Source organism: Macaca fascicularis, chromosome 11 (genome assembly GCF_037993035.2).
Source record: "Macaca fascicularis isolate 582-1 chromosome 11, T2T-MFA8v1.1".
NCBI classification, from domain to species: domain Eukaryota; kingdom Metazoa; phylum Chordata; class Mammalia; order Primates; family Cercopithecidae; genus Macaca; species Macaca fascicularis.
The window spans coordinates 19,316,873-19,339,370 of NC_088385.1; the positions used below are offsets into that span (position 1 = coordinate 19,316,873).

General features: G+C 38.1%; 1 pseudogene; it reads left to right on the plus strand.

Moving 5' to 3' along the window:
* Positions 1-16,684: 16,684 nt before the first annotated feature.
* LOC102114966 (aspartate aminotransferase, mitochondrial-like) lies at positions 16,685-20,550 on the plus strand (annotated as a pseudogene).
* The last annotated feature ends 1,948 nt before the right edge of the window (positions 20,551-22,498 follow it).

The following is a 22,498-nucleotide window of genomic DNA, read 5'->3' on the forward strand; positions in this document are numbered from 1 at the left end:
CATTCATCTTTTGAAATGTGGTAACATGGATACAACTGGAAGCCATTATCTTAAAGCCGATTAATACAGGACCAGAAAACCAAATACTGTGTTTTCTCACTTATAAGTGGGAGCTAAACATTGGGTCTTCAAGGACACAAAGGTGGCAACAGTGGAAACTGGGGACAAATAGAAGGGGAGGTAGGTGAAGAGGGTTGAAAAACGAACTATTGAGTACTATGCTGAGTACTCAAATGATGGGATTATTCCTACCCCAAACATCAGTATCACACAATATACCCAGGAAACAAACCTGCGCATGTACCCTCTGCATCAAAAATAAATGTTGAAGAAAAGAATAAAATTCAAAGAAATAATTACCAATAAAATAAAATGCAAGGCGATTTGGAACTTTGATACTCACGGTATATGTAGGTTTATAAGCGTGATTACCAACAATGCATTTTCAGTGTAAGAGGATACATTTTCCAAGCAGAAAATGGCCATTTTCAGTCAAGGATCTAGTAAGTGTACTTACTTTTTCATCCCTCAGGGTCACTTTTTTTTCCAGAAAACTTGCCCTGATTCTACTAGTCTGGACTATATGATTTACCTTTGTGCGTCTCCAAAACTGTATTCATTCTGCTATCGACAGCTTTTAGAATATACTGACTTCTGTCTCTCTTATCCATTATAATGCATGCTCCCTGAACACTGAATTGATGTATCATTTGCTTTGAAATTTCACCATCTACTTTAAGGTAAAGCATTTGTCACAATCAGTAAGAGCTGTTGATTAATTATAGTCCCCTTTTCTTTATATACTGTTTATGTATTTATATGACAAAAATATGAAATTAGAAAACTGGATAAAATATAATGTTGCAGGGATATGGATGTATAGCAAGTCTCCTGTGCTACAGGTGCATGTGAATTGGAGCAACCTTTCTGGAAAGCTGTCCGTCATACTTAGCCAAATCAAATATATACTCACCTACAGTCCAGCAATTCTGCTCCTAGGCATGTACCATAGAGAAATTCTCAGAGAGGTGTGTAAGGGGATTTGTTAAATGATGCTAATGTTAGTGTTATTTCTGGTGGCAGAGAATTGGAGGCAATCGAAGTGTCTAACTCTAGGGGAGTGGACAGATCTAGTGTGGTTGGCAGCATGTATTACACACTATACTCTGCAGCATTCAGTAATAATGGAACCAGATAGGTGAATATCCAGTAACGTGTGTGAATCTTTAAAATATAACGCTGAGTGCAAAGATAAGAACAGTAAACTATAACACAATGCCATTTAAAGTTTATGCACACAAAACAGCAATGCATATTTTAATTTTTTGAAATAATTTAAACTTTTATTTTAGAATCAGGGGCATTTTGTTACCTGAATCTTTGTATGTTGCATGATGCTGAGGTTTGGGGTACAACTGATCCTGTCACCCGCGAAGTGAGCATAGTATCCAGTAGTTAGTTTTTCAACCTTGAACTCCTTCTCTCCCTCTCTCTTCTAGTAGTGCCCCATGTCTATTGTCATCTTTATGTCCACAAATACCTAATGTTTAGCTCCCATTTATAAGTGAGAACATGCGGTATTTGGTTTTCTGTTCTAAAGCAAATATTTTCAGGAACACCTAAGACCAAAATAATGTATGTCAAATGCATTGGAATGGTTGCTTTGGTAGGAGAATGAAAATTATAATGCTGAATGCCTATAAAAGGAAAAAATAAAAATAAAAAGAAAAGAAAATGTATGGAAGTTAAAAGAGACACAAACAAGAAGTCCTATAAGACCTTTTACAAAATCTGTATAATGGAAAAGCACTGACAAACCACAAAGATTTCTAAAGCTTAGCAGCTATTAATTGGCACTGCTAAAAGAGGAAGAAGTTATAGATTATAGAAAGGGAATAACTTAGATGCTCTTATCTAAGAATAAATTTTGTCTTCTTAGAAGAGAAAGAAATATTTAATCCTATACCAGAAGGGGAAAGATGAGAACCACTGAACCTTCATCCTTTGCTGTTGGAATCAAATGTTTGGCATTTTAGGAAATTTCTTCTCAAGGGCTAGTCTTGAAATCAGATCCCACTATTCACAGGCTTTTCCTTTTTTAACCAAAAATAAGAAACAGAAATTGATAGGCATCGAGAGAAACAGAAGACTCATGGAACAAATAATAGTTATTTTTAATCATGGAAATGAGGTAGTGTTAATCAAGCAAAAACAAGCTAGGGAAGCAACAGCAGCAAATGGAAAAGGAACGAAAAGCTCATTACAGCAATGATCTGAAATCAAGACGTACATTCTCACACCGCATCATGGTAAAGTGAAAAGAGAAAGCAGAGTTTGGTGAGAAAAGAATCTCTTCAGTTATGTGTACACAAATATTTCAATTTCTGTAAATTTTATTTCATATTTTATGTCTCAGTGCAATCAAAGTTTTTCTAATTGCTTTCTGAATTTTTAGAAAAGGGAGTTTTAACTAGGTTGTGGACCAAAGACTTTCTTGAGAAAATTTAGCCAATTTTCTCTGCTTCCTTACCTATAACTGTTTTTCACCTGTTAATAGTCCTGGTTGTAACCATTTTTACTGTAATTTAGCCACCTCTAAAGCCATGGTTCTCAAACTTTGTGTGCTGTTGTAAGAATTCCCTTGGTAATGTGTTAAAGTAGCACAGTCTTGGGACTTCTCTCACCCAGAAATTCCGGTGTGGGGCTCAGGAATCTGCATTTCTACCAATTCTAGTCTAGATAATAGTCTTTATAATCACATTTTATGGAATATCTCCAAAGGACTGATTTTGGATATTGGAAAATAATATACAGCTGCAAATGTCACATTCTTTAAAGCAAAGTAATCACATAAGTAAAAGTTAGAAGCACTAGGCTATGATCCATAAAATGGGTGAATTTTTTCATCTTCCATCATATCATTGTGAAGGATTCCAATGTACTTTCAGATAAAAGGAAACACTACTTTGAGTGTACTTTTGAGTTATCGTTATTTCACTCATATTTAAGATATTTTTTCTAATCCAAAATTATGGGATAAGAAAATACTTTTGGCTGAGCTGAAATAGTCATAGTGGTTATTCTGAAACCTGTCCTAAATGGGAGCACTTCCTAGTATCTCTCCCTGGAATCCATCATCTGCCAGTAAACATGTATTTGCTCAGTTATCCAGGATGGTGTATTTTTTATAGCAGCACAGAGAGAAGAAAATTATTACCATTGTGATACCAAGAAACAAAAAGTTGAAAACATTGCTATTCCTGGTTCTTCTTCCTCAATCCCTCCAAAACTCAATCCAGGCCATGTTCCTACGTGGATTTATGCAGCTAAGGCTGATACAGAGTGCTAGCTTTCCCAGGAAAAATGAGGTGGTACATCTCTTCTCAGGTGAAGTTTATGCCAGTGTACTGTAACCCCTGTGGAAGGGCAGAGCATGTGAGGCTAATCATCTCATTCTTTTGAAGAAATAGGTTGAGCCCTTGAAGAAAAAATATGCTATTTTATGCTCTAATAGGAGACCCGCTTTCCATGATCAAATGATATGTTAGAAAAGCCTAGAAGCAAGTAATTAAGTAGATTAAGTAGCGTAGCTCATACACCAACTAAGGAAAAAAGAAACAAGCCAAAATCTCTATAAACTGCCCATCTCTGTTTCAAATTGGGTGTTATACTATTGAAGAGTGTTGAAGCAGCAATTTTAGAATATAGAACCATCTTTGACTTAAAAAGGAGACTCAGGTGATATAAAGAATGACTTGGGTTATGCTAAGATACAAAGGGCCTTTAGAAAAATGATCAGAGTTGCAATATGTCTCAATAATATTTCTAAATGTCCTCTTAAAATTTGTATTTAAAGGGAGCCTTTCAGGACAGATACTTCATGAACAGTAATTGAGTTACTGTTAGTAATTGGGGAATTTTATGGGAGCCTACAGTTTTGACATACAATCTCTCCCGTTTAAGTATTTTCTTTAACATAGGTACAATAACAGCATTTGCATTTGTTTTCATTATGCTGATGCAAAATTTACATGTTTAACTAGGTGTGTAAAATGCATAAAATTATTCACTTCGAATAGCTATTTGCAATTTAATCAAGTAGGATGAAGTGACAGGTATTCCTTTCCTTATCGTTTTCTCTATAAAGAATATTTAATTTTTCAGGCAGCTCCTCTCTTCTTTTTAGATAAGTTTTGAGGTATCAGATCTAGAACATTTTACCAGCACTGTGTGGGGAGCTTCAGTTGCATCTGTGGGTGTTTTGTCCCCATTTGTTTCCCTCTTTTTTGTAGAACTCTGGCTCCTGTTAGTGTTTCAATCAGATTTGGGGGGAAAAAGTTTCTCTGGCATGCCTTCATTCCTTCTTCTCATTTCAATGGGTGCCATTACCAATATCTGCACCCAACAGAGAGGCAGGAAACAGAGTTGTGATGTCTCAGTCCAAATTCTGAAACCCATAAGAGGTTTTTTTTCTTTCTCTCTACATCATTTGATTCACTTTCTTATAAAGTTAAAGGCAGGCTTGCTTTAGTTTTATCTTGTTTTCATTTGCTCAAGCTCCATTTCTCAGTTCCGGATGTTCTGAAGATTATGTGTAGAGATCTGACACCCATCTTTTCTTGGCTATGGAATCCTGGCAGATTAAACTACGAACACGATAGCACTGCATTCTTTTTAAGGCTACCAGAGAAATGCCTTCCACTCTGGCCCTTAGTTTAGTAATGCAGTTTTTTAAAACAAATCCGTCAAGTTTAAAAGGGATTTTTAATAATAAATGTTAAAGGTACAAGGAGATGAAAGAGTTTGGTGAGTCATTTCTGATCATTTTAAAGTACAGTCTTAGAATTTCAAGGAAGCTAAATTCCAGGGGATAGTTTCATAAGTATGTTAAAACTTTAGATATTTGTGAACAATTAATTATTTTTTTAAGATTATACTGCTGCCAGAGAAGTTTTCTTTTTTCCAAATTGAGTGTTTCCTTTTCTTCTATCTTAAGACTGTACTTTCAGCTTAATCTTTTAGCAGGTGCCATTGTTTAAAGAAAATAATTAAAGATTATGCCATTAAAAACTGTGCCCAAAATGAAGCAAAGTGTAACTACAATAGTTGGAAAATATAAAATATTTGGCTGAGATACCTGACAGAAAACAAATAAACTGGAAAAAGGGAGGTTCTCATTATAACAACAGCTATTCCCAACCTTGCTATCCAAAGATTAATTAATCCTTCCCATTTCCTTCTTTGCCTCATATTCTTCCTCCTCCTTTTTGCTGTTATTGTAATGATCAGATTCTGCACTCTCTCCAGAAGCAGAGGAAAATCTTTATTTTGCTCTCCATCGTATTGCCATAGAATTTAAGCTAGACCCCTTGAAGGAATTTGTTCACGGCTATATTTCTGGCCCTTAGCAAATGTACAATAAGTATCTGTTGAAAGAATGAATAATTGAATGAATGAATGAATAAAATGTCATGTCCCCACTAATGTTGACAGGTTTCCAACCGATGTAAATCCTGTCTTTTTATATTTTTCCTTAAGTGATAACTATAAGTTTATGTCATAATCAGCTTCATTTTTTTTTTTTGCATATGAAGGTTCTCAGATTTTGAAAGCCACCAAGTGAAACCATTCGTGTACTTTTCAATAGAATAAGAGACATGTCCATGTATTAATAACAAAACTAGAAAATATAACCACTGAAGTAATTTGGAATGAGACAAGGAGCCCCTAATTTTAGCTTGAATGAATGTTTTATATTTTAATTTATAAGGCTGCTTTGTAGACAGCCAAAACCAAAGCGCTGCTCCCAGGAGACCTCCGTAAAAGGAGATCATGCTACAGCCTCTTTTGGAAATGTTTCTTTATGTTTCACATGTTCTCCTTCCATACAACTAAATTTAAATTCCCTGAAGGTGTAAACTTTACTCTCATGTAATCCCAGGAAAAAGACATTACAACTGAATAACCGCACATCTTTTATGCTGAAATTGAGTCACTCATCAAATTTCATTTAATGTTTTTTGTGATGCTTATTGACCACTGTAAAAAATATACTTATAGTTCTCTTCCGCTTTTTTTTTCCCTGAGCTTGGTGAAATTTCCTAATTTTAAAAGGTTGAAGGAGAAATGGGTAAATGATTCTAAAGTCAGGTTTCAATTCATTTGTTTTCTTTTTCAGCTTCGTAGTACTATTCTTGCCTAGCTTGCTAGCTTGATCCATTCAGGGACACATTTCAAGCAGTTTCAACTGTTTTAATTAGAACTTATTTTTAGGTATTTATATTACATTACATTTAAGGTTTCATTTCATTTTGTAAAGTTTCATTTCAAAATGGAAAAGATACTTATTTTGTGTGCCAGACAGTCCTGTCCTTTGATGGTGGTGCTTACTCCCTGCTAAACCTCTACAGTTGTTACTTCAAAGATTTAGGGCAAAATTAACTTAGAGTCATTTTTGCCAAAGCAGAGACTTAGAAGGCCCTTGCCCAGGATGATGTTTACACATAGTAGTGCTCAATAAATATATGTGACTGATTGTGAAGGTCATCATTATCTATTAAATATTACTATTTTAAGGGCAAAATTGATAGGGAGAAAAATCAGTGCATCTATTCATCGTTCTTTTTGTTCAATGAAAATGTACTTAGAGGCCGGGCATGGTGGCTCATGCCTGTAATCCCAACACTTTGGGAGGCCAAGGCAGGTGGATCACAAGGTCAAGAGATCGAGACCATCCTGGCCAAAATCGTGAAACCCTGTCTCTACTAAAAATACAAAAAAAAAAAAAAAAAAATTAGCTGGGTGTGGTGGTGTGCACCTGTAGTCCCAGCTGCTCGGGAGGCTGAGACAGGAGAATCACTTGAACCTGGGAGGCAGAGGTTGCAGTGAGCCGAGATGGCAGCCACTGCCAGCCTGGCAACAGAGTGAGACTGCATCTCGAATAAAACAAAAAAGAAAGAAAGAAGGAAGGAGAGAGAGAGAGAGAGAGAGAGAGAGAGAGAGAGAGAGAGAGAGAGAGAAAAGAACTAAAAAGAAAAAAGAAAGAAAGAAAGAAAAAGAAAATGTACTTAGAGTAAATCACAAATACACAGATATACATTATACATTTTCTTTTAACCTGAACTTCCCTGTGACTTGTAAATTGACTTGTTTATGTTAATAGCAGCCATTTAGGAGTAGATTTCTAAAGCACTGAATGATAATTAAATTGGGTATAATTCACAAACTGTAAGCTACTTTGAAAATGGGCTCCTTCAAAAAGGTAAAAGCTAGAACAGAACGTATACCTCACAACTGTCTCTGAACAGATTCTCATTACATAAAACCGCACACACAGTGTGGCAAAGATAATGTCAGCACTTAATGTAGAAAAATAATGCAACATGTTCTGCTTTTGGTTCATTTACTGCCATATGTTACTTGAGTAATGAAAACCTATTTGGTGTAGAGACAGAAGTGGATGTACTCTGAACACCCTAGTCAATAATGAAGGCTTATATTTGCTATTTCTGGATGACTACTAAGTACTCAATTATGAAACATCCCTAGATTATTAGGAAATTTCATTTGATGTGTCCCCTATAAGGACTAGAGGAGGGCATTTAGTTTTCTTTCTTCATTATCCAGTTACTGTGTAATGAAAATTCTTCCAAATTTGGAAATGCCTAATAACTATGCAGTTCTAATAGTACCAAATTAATTAATATTTAAACATTTTTATCTCCATAAGAGAATGCTATTAAAGAATTACTGGTTGCCCAAATACTCATATTTATCATTACTTTATATGATATCAAACAGAACTGTGAATTAAATATTAATTTAAATTATTCTAAAATGTATCAAAAATTCTATTAATTATCTAAATTATTCTAGGTTGTGGAAAAATCTGGAGTACAAATAATAAACTTTATCAATATTTAAACAGAAGTGAATTAAATAACTTATTTAATATTACTGAGAAGGAATGTCTACAGCTCAAATCTGAACAAATAAAAAACATGTTTTACTGTTTATTTTATATGATTGTCGAAGACAAATGAATTCCAAGGTACAAAAATAATCAGAAACACAAAGACAAATGATGGCAAATATTTTGTGAATTTGGCTTCTTAACTTTTCTGTTTGATTATGAAGAGATTTCTGCCAGGACAAAAAATAAACTGATCAATTTGCATAGAGTCATTCCATTAAGTTAGCAAATTTTTCAGACATTTCGGCTGACCTATATCCAAACTACAAATTTATGGCTCTTAATTCAGTTTGAAATTAACTCCCCAAGTCTCTAATAAATAGTTGCAATTGTGTGGGATTATACTCTTTGCTTAAATTCACCTCAAAGATATTTTTTTGATGAAGTTTTAACTCACAAATTTTTAGTTTACCATTTACCATTTATTGAGACAGTATCACTCAATTTTGCATAGTATTCATATAAATTAAAACATAATGAAAAGTAGGTACTTCAACATAGCCCCTAAAGCCTCATGCAACTAAAAACAGTGGCTGATAAATTACAAAGAGAAAAATAAACCAGTTTACACTGGCACTTTGCTAATGCTGAATTTTAAGTACATATCAAAAAACACTGAAGTCAAACAAAGAAAATGTTTTACTAAATGGTTAGAAAACAAGCTGAATCCTTCCAAATAGAAACAGCACCCTCCTTTCTTGCTCCTCCCCCTCCCACATATGTTACACTAAGCATTGTCTTGTCTAAACATATATAAATTGCTTGTTTAGAACTTGGAAAGAATTTAAGGCAAAAACCATGTGACTATGGGAACAGAAACTTAGTACTTCAAATTCAGGGTATCAGAAGCATGTCTTGCCACTTTCAATCCTAGTCATAGATTCTGGAACTCTTCCTACATGATGGCTGGAGGATGACGGGATTTCTTCAGCTTCAAACCACTGGTGTTGGTTCTAGGATTTTGAGGTAGAGCAGTATGGCATTAGGAGTAGAATATGAATGACAAGTCAAATAGAATCTCTGAGGGTGGAATGGGCAGGGTGAGGTTTAAGTGGATGGTGTTAAGTAAGAATGAAGAAGGAAAGGGAAGAAGTTAAAATAGGAGTTTTTATGGGATGTGGTTTATCTTCTCTTGCCCCCACCCCTTTTTGTTTCTTCTTTTATTGTTATTCCCCACAATAGTTTGGGCTGGACAAGCAATGGAAATACGGATGATTTCAAGGGAAGGAAAATAAGACAGAACTCGTGGTCAAATAGCATTTTTTTCTACTTTTTCCCTCATTCTTAGCTTTGCTTCACTCATAAATGTTATTTTTTCTTTTCTTTTGTTTTATTTCCAGTATTTGTTCTCTTACCCCAGGCTTGGGCAGGAGGTGGCAGAGGTGGTAATCAGTAAAAATCTAATCAAAGCACAAAGAAGACAGTCATTCTGTTGTCTTTCTTTCCTTTTAACTGCCTTTGTTTTTAGGATGAAGGCTAAAGGACATGATCATTTTCTGTTCACCACTCTATCTCTTCTCTACTATTGGCTTCATAATTGTACATCCTGTTTAGACAGGAGGCAGGACTTAATTCTGGAGGCGGGGCTTGGACCCCAGACAAAAAGGAGGGATAGTTGAAATAGGGATAGGGTGGTAGCAGTTTTCCATAAGACATGTCCAAGGGTGTGCCAGGTCAGTTTATCATTGCCATGGCAACACCTGGACGTTACCACCCCTTTCCATGACAATGACCCAACGACCTGGAAGTTACCACCCTTTTTCTAGATATTTCTGCATAATTTACCCCTTAATTTGCATGTATTTAAAAGTGTAAATATGACTGCATAACTGCCTCAGAGCTGCCACTCTGGGCACACTGCCTATGGGGTAGCCCTGCTCTGCAAGGTGCAGTACCTCTGGTGCTGCTGTATGCAGCTGCTCTACACTGCTGCTTCAATCAAAGGTGCTGTCTAACACTTCCGGCTCACCCTTGAATTCTTTCCTGGGAGAAACCAAAAGCCCTCCTGGACTAAGCCGCAATTATGGGGCTTGCCTCCCCTTTGTCACTGTCAGTCTAAGCACTGCTGCTGTCCTGCCCTGGGATTTGGAGAGGTTCTGGCATTGCTCTGACCTATAACCGTCTCACTTTTTTGTAACTCAAATAAACACTACAACCCCACATGGCCCAGCCTAAATATTGTGTGATATTCAAAGAAACACAGTCCAGCAAACAATGTTAGTAAAGTGTCGCCCAAATCTTTAATTTCAGCTCTTGAAGAGCACAAAAGGAGATCCTGTTCAAAATTCACAGTACCACTTTATATCCATTTTCTGTAATTTCTCTTGCTTTACCACTTTCTCCCATGCCTAGATGCTTTGAAACCCCTTTTTCCTACTTCTAAACTTTCAGTTTTCTGATATAAGTTGCCTTTAGGAGGGCCTTTTTTCCTTTTCTAGTTTTCTGTTTCCTTTTAATTTGTTCTATGTTCTCATTTCAGTAAACTACCCTTTCTGATACAAGTCTCCCAATCTCTTAGCTGATTTTTCCCCAACCCCCAATACCCTAATATGTCTGGTAAAGCTAGCCGGGAGATTAGAATGTGGGGCATGGGGTGGGGAGAAGTAAAAATGTCAGAATTTCCTTAATAGGTAGGGGAATTTAAAGATGCTTGGAGGACTCACACATTAATATTCTTTGTCCTTGTTAGAACATCTTCAATTACCTTTCTCCTTAGTTGTCTCCCTTTTAATTACAAATATATTCAAGTTCTTTCATCCCCTAAATAATCCCCACAAACATGTTTAAAACTTAACCTTTCAACCTAATCCTCAGACAACCCATAAAAATAGCTTTCTTATGCTGCCTCTACTTTCTAATCTTCCTTTTTAAAAAATAAACAAAAAAATCCCACCAAAGCCTGGTTTCCATGCTTGCTATAGGTTGCCAGTCACTAAATTTAATGGCTTATTTCCAGGCCTGCATCATATGCATTTCTCTGAAGTCTTAACATTCTTTCTTGAAACTTCTGTTTCTGTCTCAACAAATTATTTTGTATTTATTTTTCTTGTGACTTTTTCTTAGTCTGCTTCCTTTATATTCTTACTATGGACACATCGCAGAGGACAATCTCAACTATTTTGTGTATAACTCTCACATCTAAAACTCCAAACTTTTTTCTGCAGAGTTACCACAGGTCCCTTTGAAAGTCTAATTAGAAGCAGCAACACTTTCCAGAGGAATAAAAAAAAATGCCTATTCAATAAGCATATAAGGTTTTATATTCTGGGTCTCAAGCTATATGGACTCCCTGAGGTTAATCCATGGACAGCCTGCTCCAGAGCTAGACAGCACCGCGATTAACGTGTCTAGCTGAATATCCTTTAGGCTCCTTCAGCTTGTCAGGTTCTTAGCCCTCCCTGTAAACTTCTCTTACTCCACCAAAATTTCATCAAGTTCCTCCCGATTTTACTTTCAACTATTGGCATCGCTATCCAACAGATCATCCAAACTAAAAACCTTTACATAATTCAGTGTCCTTCTCTCTCCCAAGATACACCAATATGGCACCAAGTTCTGACAATTTCATGGAATCATTTCCTATTTATCTACTCTACCTGCTGTTATATTAGTTGAGCCCTCTTCACATGTTTTTTTATACTCCAACATTTTATTCTAGATTTCTGTCACTGTAATTCATCTTCATATTGTCAATGACTCTGTGAAGCTATCTTTCTAAAGCACAAATCTAACCTAATTCCATGCCTAAATACATTTGCTGACACCTTATTGCTTCAAGCAGGGTCACAAACTCAAATGCCCTTAGAAGCCAGACAAGGAATATAAATCAGTGAAACAATGACTGGGCAGGAAACAGTCCAGAGGTGGGGGATCCCAGAGGCAGCTCCCACTCAGTCCTTGTCATTTGTTGCCATATAAAAATGCATGTCCAACGTTGCCAAATATTTTAGTTTTTCGAGAGAAGGTAACATTTAATTTTTTTTGAGTAAAATCTCTTAATTTTAAATGATTAGCTCAAATTATTTAAAGTACGATGTAAGAAAAACTGTCGAACTCTGAAGCATCTGACATTTTATGCTAATTGCAAGCTAAAAACTTAGCCTGTTGTAGTTTCATGGGTGTTGGCAGAAGACATGAAAGATAAAGAACTTTATTACTCATGGTAATAACAGTAGCCACCGTCAACATGTGCCTTCATTCCCTGAACCCGATTCCAACAGGGATGTGAAGGGGATCGAAAGACAGCGAGAGCTATACACACAGTGGTTTGTAGTACAGGAGAATTACCCTGAGCTTTGGGACCTGAATATTTTATAATGGGCAGTAAGTTTGCCTGCCATCTACTCTGGAAGGAGGCACTATTTTCTAGGTCTCTTCGCTACACAAACATCTCTGTAAAGACGGTATGGAAAAACAAAGGCAGTCAGTACTTCTGCTTGTAAGATACACAGAAACCTGAGAGACCCATAAAGAATTGTCTCTCTACAGCCAAAATGAAAATGGATTCGTAGAGCAGCTCTAACCTGTGGGATGTGAGATTGTGACCTATGGTATAGAGCTGAGGTCATCACACTACAGCATTCATACTGGCCATCTATTTTTGTAAATACAATTTTCCTGGCCCTGGGCCATGCCAATTCATCTGCGTATACCTATGGCTGCTTTTGTGTACCATGGCAAGGTTGAATAGTTGTAACAGAGAGCAAGTTTAAAATATTTCCTATTTGACCCTTTAAGGAATCAAGACTACTTTTTCTTGACTGAACGCTGGTATAGAGAATATAATTTTAGCATGTTATCTAGAATACTTTAAACGTTAGGATCAACAATTAATGAATGAATTAAGCAAATATGTTTTGAACAGTTACTGTTTGTCAGACAGGGTACAAACAAGATAGTGATGCCGCTGTAACAATAACAACAAAAAATTCATTCCTTATTTTCTGGGGGCTCTAGGTCCAGTAAAGGACACAGACAACAGAATAGTGAAAGTAATATAGCATAAACTTTCCTGTACTTGCTGTAACCACATGGATTTGTGGGAGTGCATAGGAGGGAGCATCTACACAGCCTGGGAGAGCATGGAGGCTTCCTAAAGGAGAGTCTTCAAAGATGAAGATGTATTCCCTAGATACAGAAAAAGGTAAGGACATTCTACATACAGAAAGCAGAGGGTGCAAAACTTGGAGGTTGGGGAAAGAAGACAACATTGGGCCAATGTGTTTGGTAGAGAGAAAACATTAGGTACAAAAAAGGGCAGTGTGTGTGTGGTGGGGAGGAGAAATGGGTGAAATGAGTAGGGGCAAGTTCATCAAAGCCTTTGAATGTCTTCCTGAGGAGTTTATTCTAAAATAATGAGAACTTTAAGGTAAGAATTGTATGGCATTTTTGGAAGTTAGTGAGGCTGAAGAGAGAGAAAAAAAAGCCAGTTTGGATGTGGTTGCACTGACTCAGATATAAAATAATTAACACCAGAAGGAAGCAGTAGGGAATGAAGAGGAGGAATGTATTAGTTTGTTCTCACACTGCTATAAAGAACTACCTGAGACTGGGTAATTTATGAAGAAAAGAGGTTTAATGGATTCACAGTTCTGCAGGCTGTACAGGAAACATAGCTGGGAGGCCTTACAATTATGGCAGAAGGTGAAGGGGAGGCAAGCACATCTTTACATGGGAGCAGGAGAGAGAGAGAGAGAAGGGGAAAGTGCTACACTTTCAAACGATCAGATCTCGTGAGAGCTCACTTACTATCACACGAACAACAGGGAGGAAATCTGCTCCCATGATTCAATCACCTCCCATTAGCCCCCTCCTCCAACATTAGGGATTCCAATTCAACATGATATTTGGGTGGGCACACAGAGCCAAACCATATCAAGGAATGAGCACTAGGAAAGAAGAGGAGATGGGATTAGGTATTCACATTCTTTCATGTGCCTTCTGCTCCAGCCACATCAAATTATGTACCTTTCCTTTAATTCAGCATGCTTTTTCATATGTGTGTGTGCACACATGTGTGTATTCTTTTCTGAAGTGAGGAAGAGGGGATCTCTTTATGTACTCTGGGTTTCAGTGCTTACCAGATTATAAGCAACCTGAGGGCAGGAACCATGCCTTGATTATCATTATACTCCTAAAACCCTATGACGAGCTCGGTACTAAATAGAGGTTTAGTACATCGCTGGTGAATCAATGAATCAATGAATCATTGGTGCAATAGGTGCAACTTCACCTTCTTTCCCACTCATTCATTAGAACTCAGCTCACAAAGAACTCCTCTTTATAAAGCTGAATTCCCTTTCTTTACTCTTGTTACTTTCCTCAGAGTACTGAGTTCCCAGAGAAGCCTGCATTATTACATGAAATCAAACTGAATAGCAGTGGTCTCTGTCAGCCCCAGGAGAATTTTAGAACCCACAGGGGAAGTCTTATTCTTTATCCTATCTCTAGTGCCTGGTGCAGTACAGACAGTTTATAGTTGTTGCCTAATAAATGGTAGTAAAATGAACATGTACTTACACCTTACCAGGTTTATCTCTGATGAATCAATCATCTTTCTAAACAATTCGGACTGACTATTCATCATTCCATTTGGTAATCCAGTCCATGATCTGATCTTCAACTCTGATACATTTTTAGCCTTACAACAGTTTAATTGCTGGACTGTGCAGAGATGGTCACAGTCTCACTCTTTTTTGTGCCTGATCAAATGAGTGTATGTTTAATGTAGTGAAAACTTCAGACAACTTGGATGGCATCATGATGGCTAAGAACCATAAAAACGAAGAAGAGTATAAGCAGTTGCTTGCCTGTGTTCTAATTGTATAGGCACTGTTTTAGCTTACCATCTGCAAAACTAGAATGATATTAAGTTTATCCCGAGTGTAAAGTATGAATAGTAGGTGGTTAGGGGGTATTTTGGACTTACAGTATCCTTTGCCAGCAGTGGTTTGAAGATTCTTGATGCTGCTGCTATGTGCTTTTATCCCCTCTGAGAGCACTCCATTTGCCTCATTAACCATAGGACTTGAATTAATATGAATTATTGAAGCTATTTCTTGTTGTCTGCTTTTTAAAAAGCATTTGGCTAAACATCATTGTTCTTTTCACAGGAAATGTTGATTAACCCTTTAACATAATTGTTTAAAATAAGGAAAACATAATATTGCCAGTTTTTTTTAATGCCTTAAGAGAGTGTTAATAATGAAGTATAACATAGTTAATTATTATGACCCTGCTTCCCACTTCCATGGGGAGGAAGGAAGTGCTATGAATACACAAGCAATAGAATTTCAGTGGATTACCATATTGTCTTCTTCCTTTACGTCTATCTTTTGCACATCTCTTCTACTATTATCACACAATGTTGCCATCAATCTTGGATTTTCATAGTGTTTAACATTAAAAAGAAACCACTGCATAGTCTTAGACATTCAGCTTCAAGAAGAGTTTAGTAAACACTATAGCTTTAGTCATGCACAACTAGGGAACTAGAAGACTAAAGAGCTCCTTCAGGTATCGTTTGAGATAGATGTGTAAACTGGGTGGACCCCAAATGACAATTGTAATCAAGATTCATAAGTTCAGAGTGGACAAACCAGACAGATGGTGGACCTTACCAACCAACTCTGAAGTGTATTTATCCATGTTGAGTGTGCTGTCATTACACATCTGTTTATAGGAGCATGTAGTCTTCTGGAGTTAGTTGTGTCGACTATGTTGGTTTCTCATGCCTGAAATAATCTGTAGGGGAACAAGGATGAAAATCACTTCTCTAGAGTATATAGCCTTTCTCTGGATTTCTCAGCGTGGATGCATTTTTGTAGGAGTGACTCAGAGCTTTGTGCCCAAACCTGGTCACAAGGAGATAGTATAATGAAATTAATCCTGACTCGAATTATTATCTACCTAGACTTCAGACAAGCTAATGTAGCTCTCTTGATCCTTGATCTCCCCAACTATACCAGATGAAATTTTAAAAGAATTAAATAGGGTATTCTATGTAAAAGAGTTAAAACAGTGCTGGCATAGAGTAAGTCCTTAGTAAATTTTAGTTATTATTTTCTCATACAAACCTTAAAAGGAAGCTTAGATAATCCTGGCTTCTTCTTGCTGACTTGTATGTAGTGCAGTTGGGAAGACTCTGTCAGATGTCAGTGGCTCCCTGAGTCTTCCAGAATTTCCTGCTTTAGTCTGTAGGCATGACAGAAGATATGACCTTACTTAGACATTAAAGGGAAGAGGTGGGGAAGAAGGGAAAGGAAGAAGGGAAAGAGAGAGAACCAAAGAAAGGAAGGTGAGAAAGAAGAAATGAAAGGAGAAAAAAATAAAGGAGGAAAGAAATACCTTTTCCTCACAAACTTTGACAGTCTGTTATGAAGACAGCATTTGCTAATTAGCAAACTGTTTTAAAATTTGTACAAAAATAGTGATGGATGAAACAGAAAGCTATGCCTTAACACATTGTAATATTGAGTCATGTTTGTCTTTATTTCAGTTGATTCAACAGTTGGTATTGCCACCCATCACCTTATCAGTATGCAAAGCTTGGTTTTCCATTTTGAATTTGTATTTTAAAAATTTACATTAAACATTTTCCTGTGAATGGTATAAATTTCTCATGTTATGGTTGATGATAACTTTGCTTAATCCTGAAACCGTAGCCTTTCTCTAACACTGTAAACTCATTTTATGTCTTACTACATGCAAACAATGACAATTATACTAGAGCTGAAGATAAAGGTAAGTTGTGGGTGCTTCTTCCTGGTTCTAAGGATGACTTAGTCAGGAAAGTTAATGACTGATAATTGGCTATGGAATAATTTAGAAGGGAAAGGCAACTGTGAGGCAAAAGTTATACTATTTTGTCTTAGCTTTGAATAAATAAATACTAAAATTCTGTCTACAAAAGATAGGCCTAGTTGTATTTTACAAATGCCATGTTTGTATAGCATCTCATGGATATAAGTTTACATTAAAAGTTAATAGGATTTTAAAATTGTTTCCATTTTTTAAGTTTTTTAGCAATTATCACAGCCGAGCTGAAAGTGTTAGGCAATGTTAAAGTAGGCACTGAGAAGACACTTTTTTATTCCTCCTGATAGTCATTGATATAATTAACTGCCAGCAGCAAAGTTAGATATATATTCCATGGCCTTGAATTTGAGTCTAGCTAACTGGCCCCTGTGGGGCTAATGCCCATGACTTTGGCCTTTTTTACTATACTTAATAGTACAGAAACATAGATTCATTTGGCTCCTGAAGGATTAGAGCTTTCTCCGTCTAGTCTCCTCTTCGATACCTATGCTGAATTTTTTCTTTTTTCGCTTTCAAGGAGCTAAATTTGGCAATAATTGGTGAGTGCTGATTCTTAAACTTAAAAAAAGTCGTATTGGCAATGTTTTTTTTTCTCTCTAGTCAAAATAATAAAAACACCAAAGAGAAAAATGGAAATGTCCTAGAATTCCTAGAAGACATTGTTCTTTATGCTCCCTTTAGGCTAAGAAAAGAGGTGCTATTTCTTCTTCCTTGTTCTTAAAGAAGGGAGAGAATGCAAAGAATATTAGATCAGGAAAATGTTCTACCTTTTCAGTCTTATTAATATGCCCTTCCCACCAGTATCAGCCCCTCTCTTCTTTTCTTTTTTCCCCCCTTCTCTCACTAGAAACAATTTCCTGAGGACACAGAGTCTGATAGTGCAAATAGGGTCACATTTGGAGACAGTTTGGTGATATATGCTAATATCCACTCTGGACTAGCTGAGATCACCAATTTCATTTCTCTTGTTATCTATACACTATGAACTGCAGCCTTCAGGGCAAAATGTATTTAACCTGCAACGATACATTGCCCAGAAGCCATTCAGTGTTTATGTCAGTCTGTATTTTTATTTAGAAACAATTAGAGCTAGTTGGATTTCAAGAATTTTCTTGAGTTTCAGGTCAAAGTTTATTTTTTAAAAAAGAGAGAATAATCTACAACTTTATCAGCATGCAGCTAAAATAACAACTATAATTTTAGATTGCTAGCTCTTTTTTCCTCTGGCTGCATTTATCCCCTGCTGCCATAAGGTATGCACGGACATATACACTGAGAGCCCACAGGGTGAAGGATGTGGGTATGGATGGCGGGAAAGATTTGTAAGAGATTTGTACTTGGTAGCAGTAAAAAAATTCCAATAAATACTGTTTTCATAGGATAATCTCATCTCTGGAGAACAACAGGTATTTAATTAAAATAAAAATACCCATTGATTGAATAACAAAACTTTTAGATAATCACAATTCTGATATGTTGCCAAGTTAGAAAATGTAGTAATGTTCTTTCTCATTTGGTACCAATGACATTGACTCCCATTGAATTTTTTACTCATTTCGATATGTATTATCAATAAAACGGTGTAAAAACAACTGCAAATATAATTTTAAATGATTACAAATGTTGATCATGTTACATTATTTTTCACTTTACAATGATTTCTCTTCATCCCTAAAAATAAATACCTGAAAATATCATATCTTTATATAGACATCACAGACAAAACATAAAATCTGTTCAAGTCAGATCCCTTAATATGGACTGGGATAACCAGAAACCATGCCCATCATCAGTGCGCTTTTTCAAAAGGCTAGTCTATTACATAAATAAAACAATTACTTGCCAATGAGGGCAATTTGCATATAGCAGTGAGTTATTGTATCTCTATGTTTTCATTAGGCTGTTTTCCAAGAAGTGAGTAGAAATTCATCTGAGTTATGTATATAATGACACATTAAAATAATACGCTTGTGATAATCTCATGAGAATCAAGGGTTAGCCATTCAGCCATGTGGCCTGACAGCCAGGACTCAGAAGGGAATAGGGTTTAGTAACTAGATACATCCCCAACCGTCTCTAGGGACCTCAGAGTAAGTGGTAACTAATCTGTTTTTCCTCCCAGGCTACAAACAAAGATTAAAATTCTGCATATTTGCTTCTCTAGTTATCATTATCAAATAAATCATTCTTTCATGTGTATATATACAGATGAAACTTAATCCACTGCCTACTAATAGCTTGGATTTCTTCATCTTACTCAGTTTCCGCTTCTTCATAACTTCAGCTTTTCATGAACTCTCTGGAATTCTCCCATAACTTATTTCCTGTTTCAGCTCTCCCTGCTCACTCTGCTTCTCTCCACATTTTCCATTATAAATTCCTTAAAAAAGAGAATTTATGCTTGCCCTCTGCTCCGTCCTGCGGCTGCCCACTGCCCTCCTACGGTCCACCATGGCCCCTCTGCGCTTCAGGCGCGTCCTCTCGGGATCGCCGCCGCCTTCCACCCGGGCTCGTCGCTGCGGCCCCTGCCAGAGCCAGCTCCTGGTGGACCCGTGTGGAGATGGGACCACCAGGTCAGATTCTGCGAGTCACCGAAGCCTTTAAGAGGGACACCAATAGCAAAAAGATGAATCCGGCAGTTAGTGTCTACCGGGACCACAACTGAAAGCCTTACGTGCTGCCTCGCGTCCGCAAGGCAGAGGCCCAGATTGCGGTCAAAAATTTGGACAAGGAATGCATCCGCATTGGGGCGCTGGCTGAATTTTGCAAGGCATCTGCAGAAGTAGCCTTGGGCGAGAACCGCTAAGTCTTGAAAAGTGGCCGGGTTGTCACTGCGCAGACCATTTCTGGAACTGGTGCCTTAAGGACAACTGCCAGTTTTCTGCGAAGATTTCTTAAGTTCATCCGAGATGTCTTTCTGCCCAAACCGGCCTGGGGACATCACACAGCCATCTTCGGGGATACTGGCATGTGGCGACAAGGTTATCAGTGTTATGACTCCAAGACTTGCGGTTTTCACTTCACAGGCGCTGTGGAGGACGTTTAAAAAACACCAGAGCAAAGTCTTCTTCTTCTGCATACCTGCACCCATAATCCCACGGGCATGGACCCTGGTCCCAAGCAGTGGAAGGAAATAGCAACAGTGGTGAAGAAAAAGAATCTCTTTGCGCTCTTCGACATGGCCCACCAAGGCTTTGCCAGTGGCGATGGTTACAAGGATGCCTGGGCTGTGCGCCACTTCATCGAACAGGAGGGCATTAATGTTTGTCTCTGCCAATCACACTCCAAGAACATGGGCTTATACAGTGAGGGTGTGGCAAGCTTCACTACGGTTTGCAAAGACGCAGATGAAGCCACGAGGGTAGAGTCACAGTTGAAGATCTTGATCCTCCCATGTATTCCAACCCTCCCCTCAATGGGACCCGTTTGTTTCTACCATTCTGAACACTCCGGATTTGCGAAAACAATGGTTGCAAGAAGTTAACTGCAAGGCCGACCGCATCATTAGCATGCGGACTCAGCTGGCCTCCAGCCTCAAGAAGGAGGGTTCCACCCACAATTGGCCAGACATCACTGACCAGATTGACATGTTTTGTTTCACAGGGCTAAAGCCTGTGCAGGTGGAGCTGCTGACCGAGGAGTCCTGCATCTACGTGATAAAGGACGGCCGCATGTCTGTGGCGGGAGTCACCTCCAGCAACGTGGGCTACCTTGTCCATGCCGTTCACCAGGTCACCAAGTAATGACCCTGGTGCAAGAAAACAGAGACAACCTTTCTGTCTTCAGCCTCTGCTATTGGGAGCTTCACACAGGAAGAAAGAGGGTGGATGGTGGTGAGTGGGTTATTTCCTTCAACTACAGTGTGTAACACTCAGCGACTGAATGTTTCTCAGAAAAGGACATGTAGTGACATAGGGCAGAGGCATCCGTGGCTGGCGCCTGGAACGTTGTGGCTCTAAACCAAACTCTCCCCTGTCCTTTTAATCCACCTTTTCTCCAAGAGTTTACATGTGCAAGAAAGTCATCACACCATGAAACCTGTCCATTATGCCATTGCAATATTTCAGAAACTTTAACTGATATGTCATACAGTGTTGGTTCCTCTTGAGAAATAGCACACATTAGAGGGTTTAAGAGAAGACCTAGTTGTGTCCTGAACATTTGGCTTCATGTCCGTCCTCCCATCATGGAGCAGCCTTATCAACAGACCATATTGCAGAAATTTATGTTTATGAAAACCAATGAGTCTGCTGCCACTACAGCAAGGAAAACATGCAGATTCCTGCCTTATTTAAGAAAACCAAAAGCCTCCCTTTTCTTCTTTGTCATTGCTGTTCTTTTCCTTACGCACAAAGCGTTTTAACCATTGTAAATTTTTATCCCATTCTACTGTGTGGTTGACCAACAACCCTATCCTATAGGGATTTATTTAAGAATAAAGAGGCTGAGCGCAGTGGCTCTTGACTGTAATCCCAGCACTTTGGGCGGGTCACTTGAGGTAGAAGTTTGAGACTAGCCTGGCCAACATGGTGAAGCCCTGTCTCTACTAAAAATTAGCCAGGCATAGTAGCGGGAGCGTATAATCCCAGCTACTCGGGAGGCTGAGGCAGGAGAATCGCTTGAACTGGGGAGGCATAGGGTGCAGTGAGCCCAGATTGTGCTATTGCACACCACCCTGGGCAATAAGAGTGAAACTCTATTTCAAAAAAAAAAAAAAAAAGAACATAACTTTCTGCTGATCCCATACCCTCACCCTCCTTGGCAAAGAATAATGGAGAGTAGGTAACCGCACTTTATCTCAGCATCCTCTTCAATGATTGTGTAATTTTCTCCTGTTGGGATGTCATCTCTGCCCAGTTGGACCTCCTCCCTTTGTTGAATGTGGTTGTGCGTTCGCTCATCTCACATCATGAGTCAGGCACACAAGCAAGTACCAAGAAAGAGGATATTCTAGGCTTTGTGTGCTACCAGCTGGGCTCAGGCATCACCCATTGGAAAGAACCACCATCTGCTCTAATTATGTAGACTTATTGCAGCCTGCTTTCTCTGTTACAATAAAATTACTGTAAACCGCACCCCCTCCCCCGCCCCACGCCCTGCAAAGAAAGAGAATTTTATTTACTCATTTTTTAATGTCAGGTCTTAGCATCGGTTCCTAACCAGACTTGGGTTGTATGCCCATGCTGACTCAGTCAGTTCTGGTTTATGAGGTCTGTATTGTGCCACCTCTTTAACGTGAGCTGTAGGTCAGGGCACTTCACACAAAAGAGTCTGACATGTCTGGTACATCCTGCCTCAAGCTATTGTCACTTTAACTCACCGTGTTTTCTGAATTAGTCTTTCCAGTAGGTTATCTAAGGAAAGTAATATCTAGTCATTATTAGCCAAACAGCCCCAACATTGATTTTGTCAAATATGTTGTTTATGCAGTCACCTGGCAAGGACCTGAGAGAACAGGTAACGTTGGCAAGATTTTATGGAACGGAAATTCAACTGGGCATCAGAAGACCTGGATATTAGCTCTCTGTGGCCATGAATTAGGTCTCAAAATAGGGCAAGTTGCTCAGTCTTTCAGACTTTCCATTCTACATCTGAAAGTTGGGGAGATCAGCTGTACAATTTATAGGGTGGTTCCCAGTCTGAAATTCTGTGGGTCCACATCTTGAGTCTTGAGGTCAGAATATATTTAGAATATGAAGAAGGCAATGA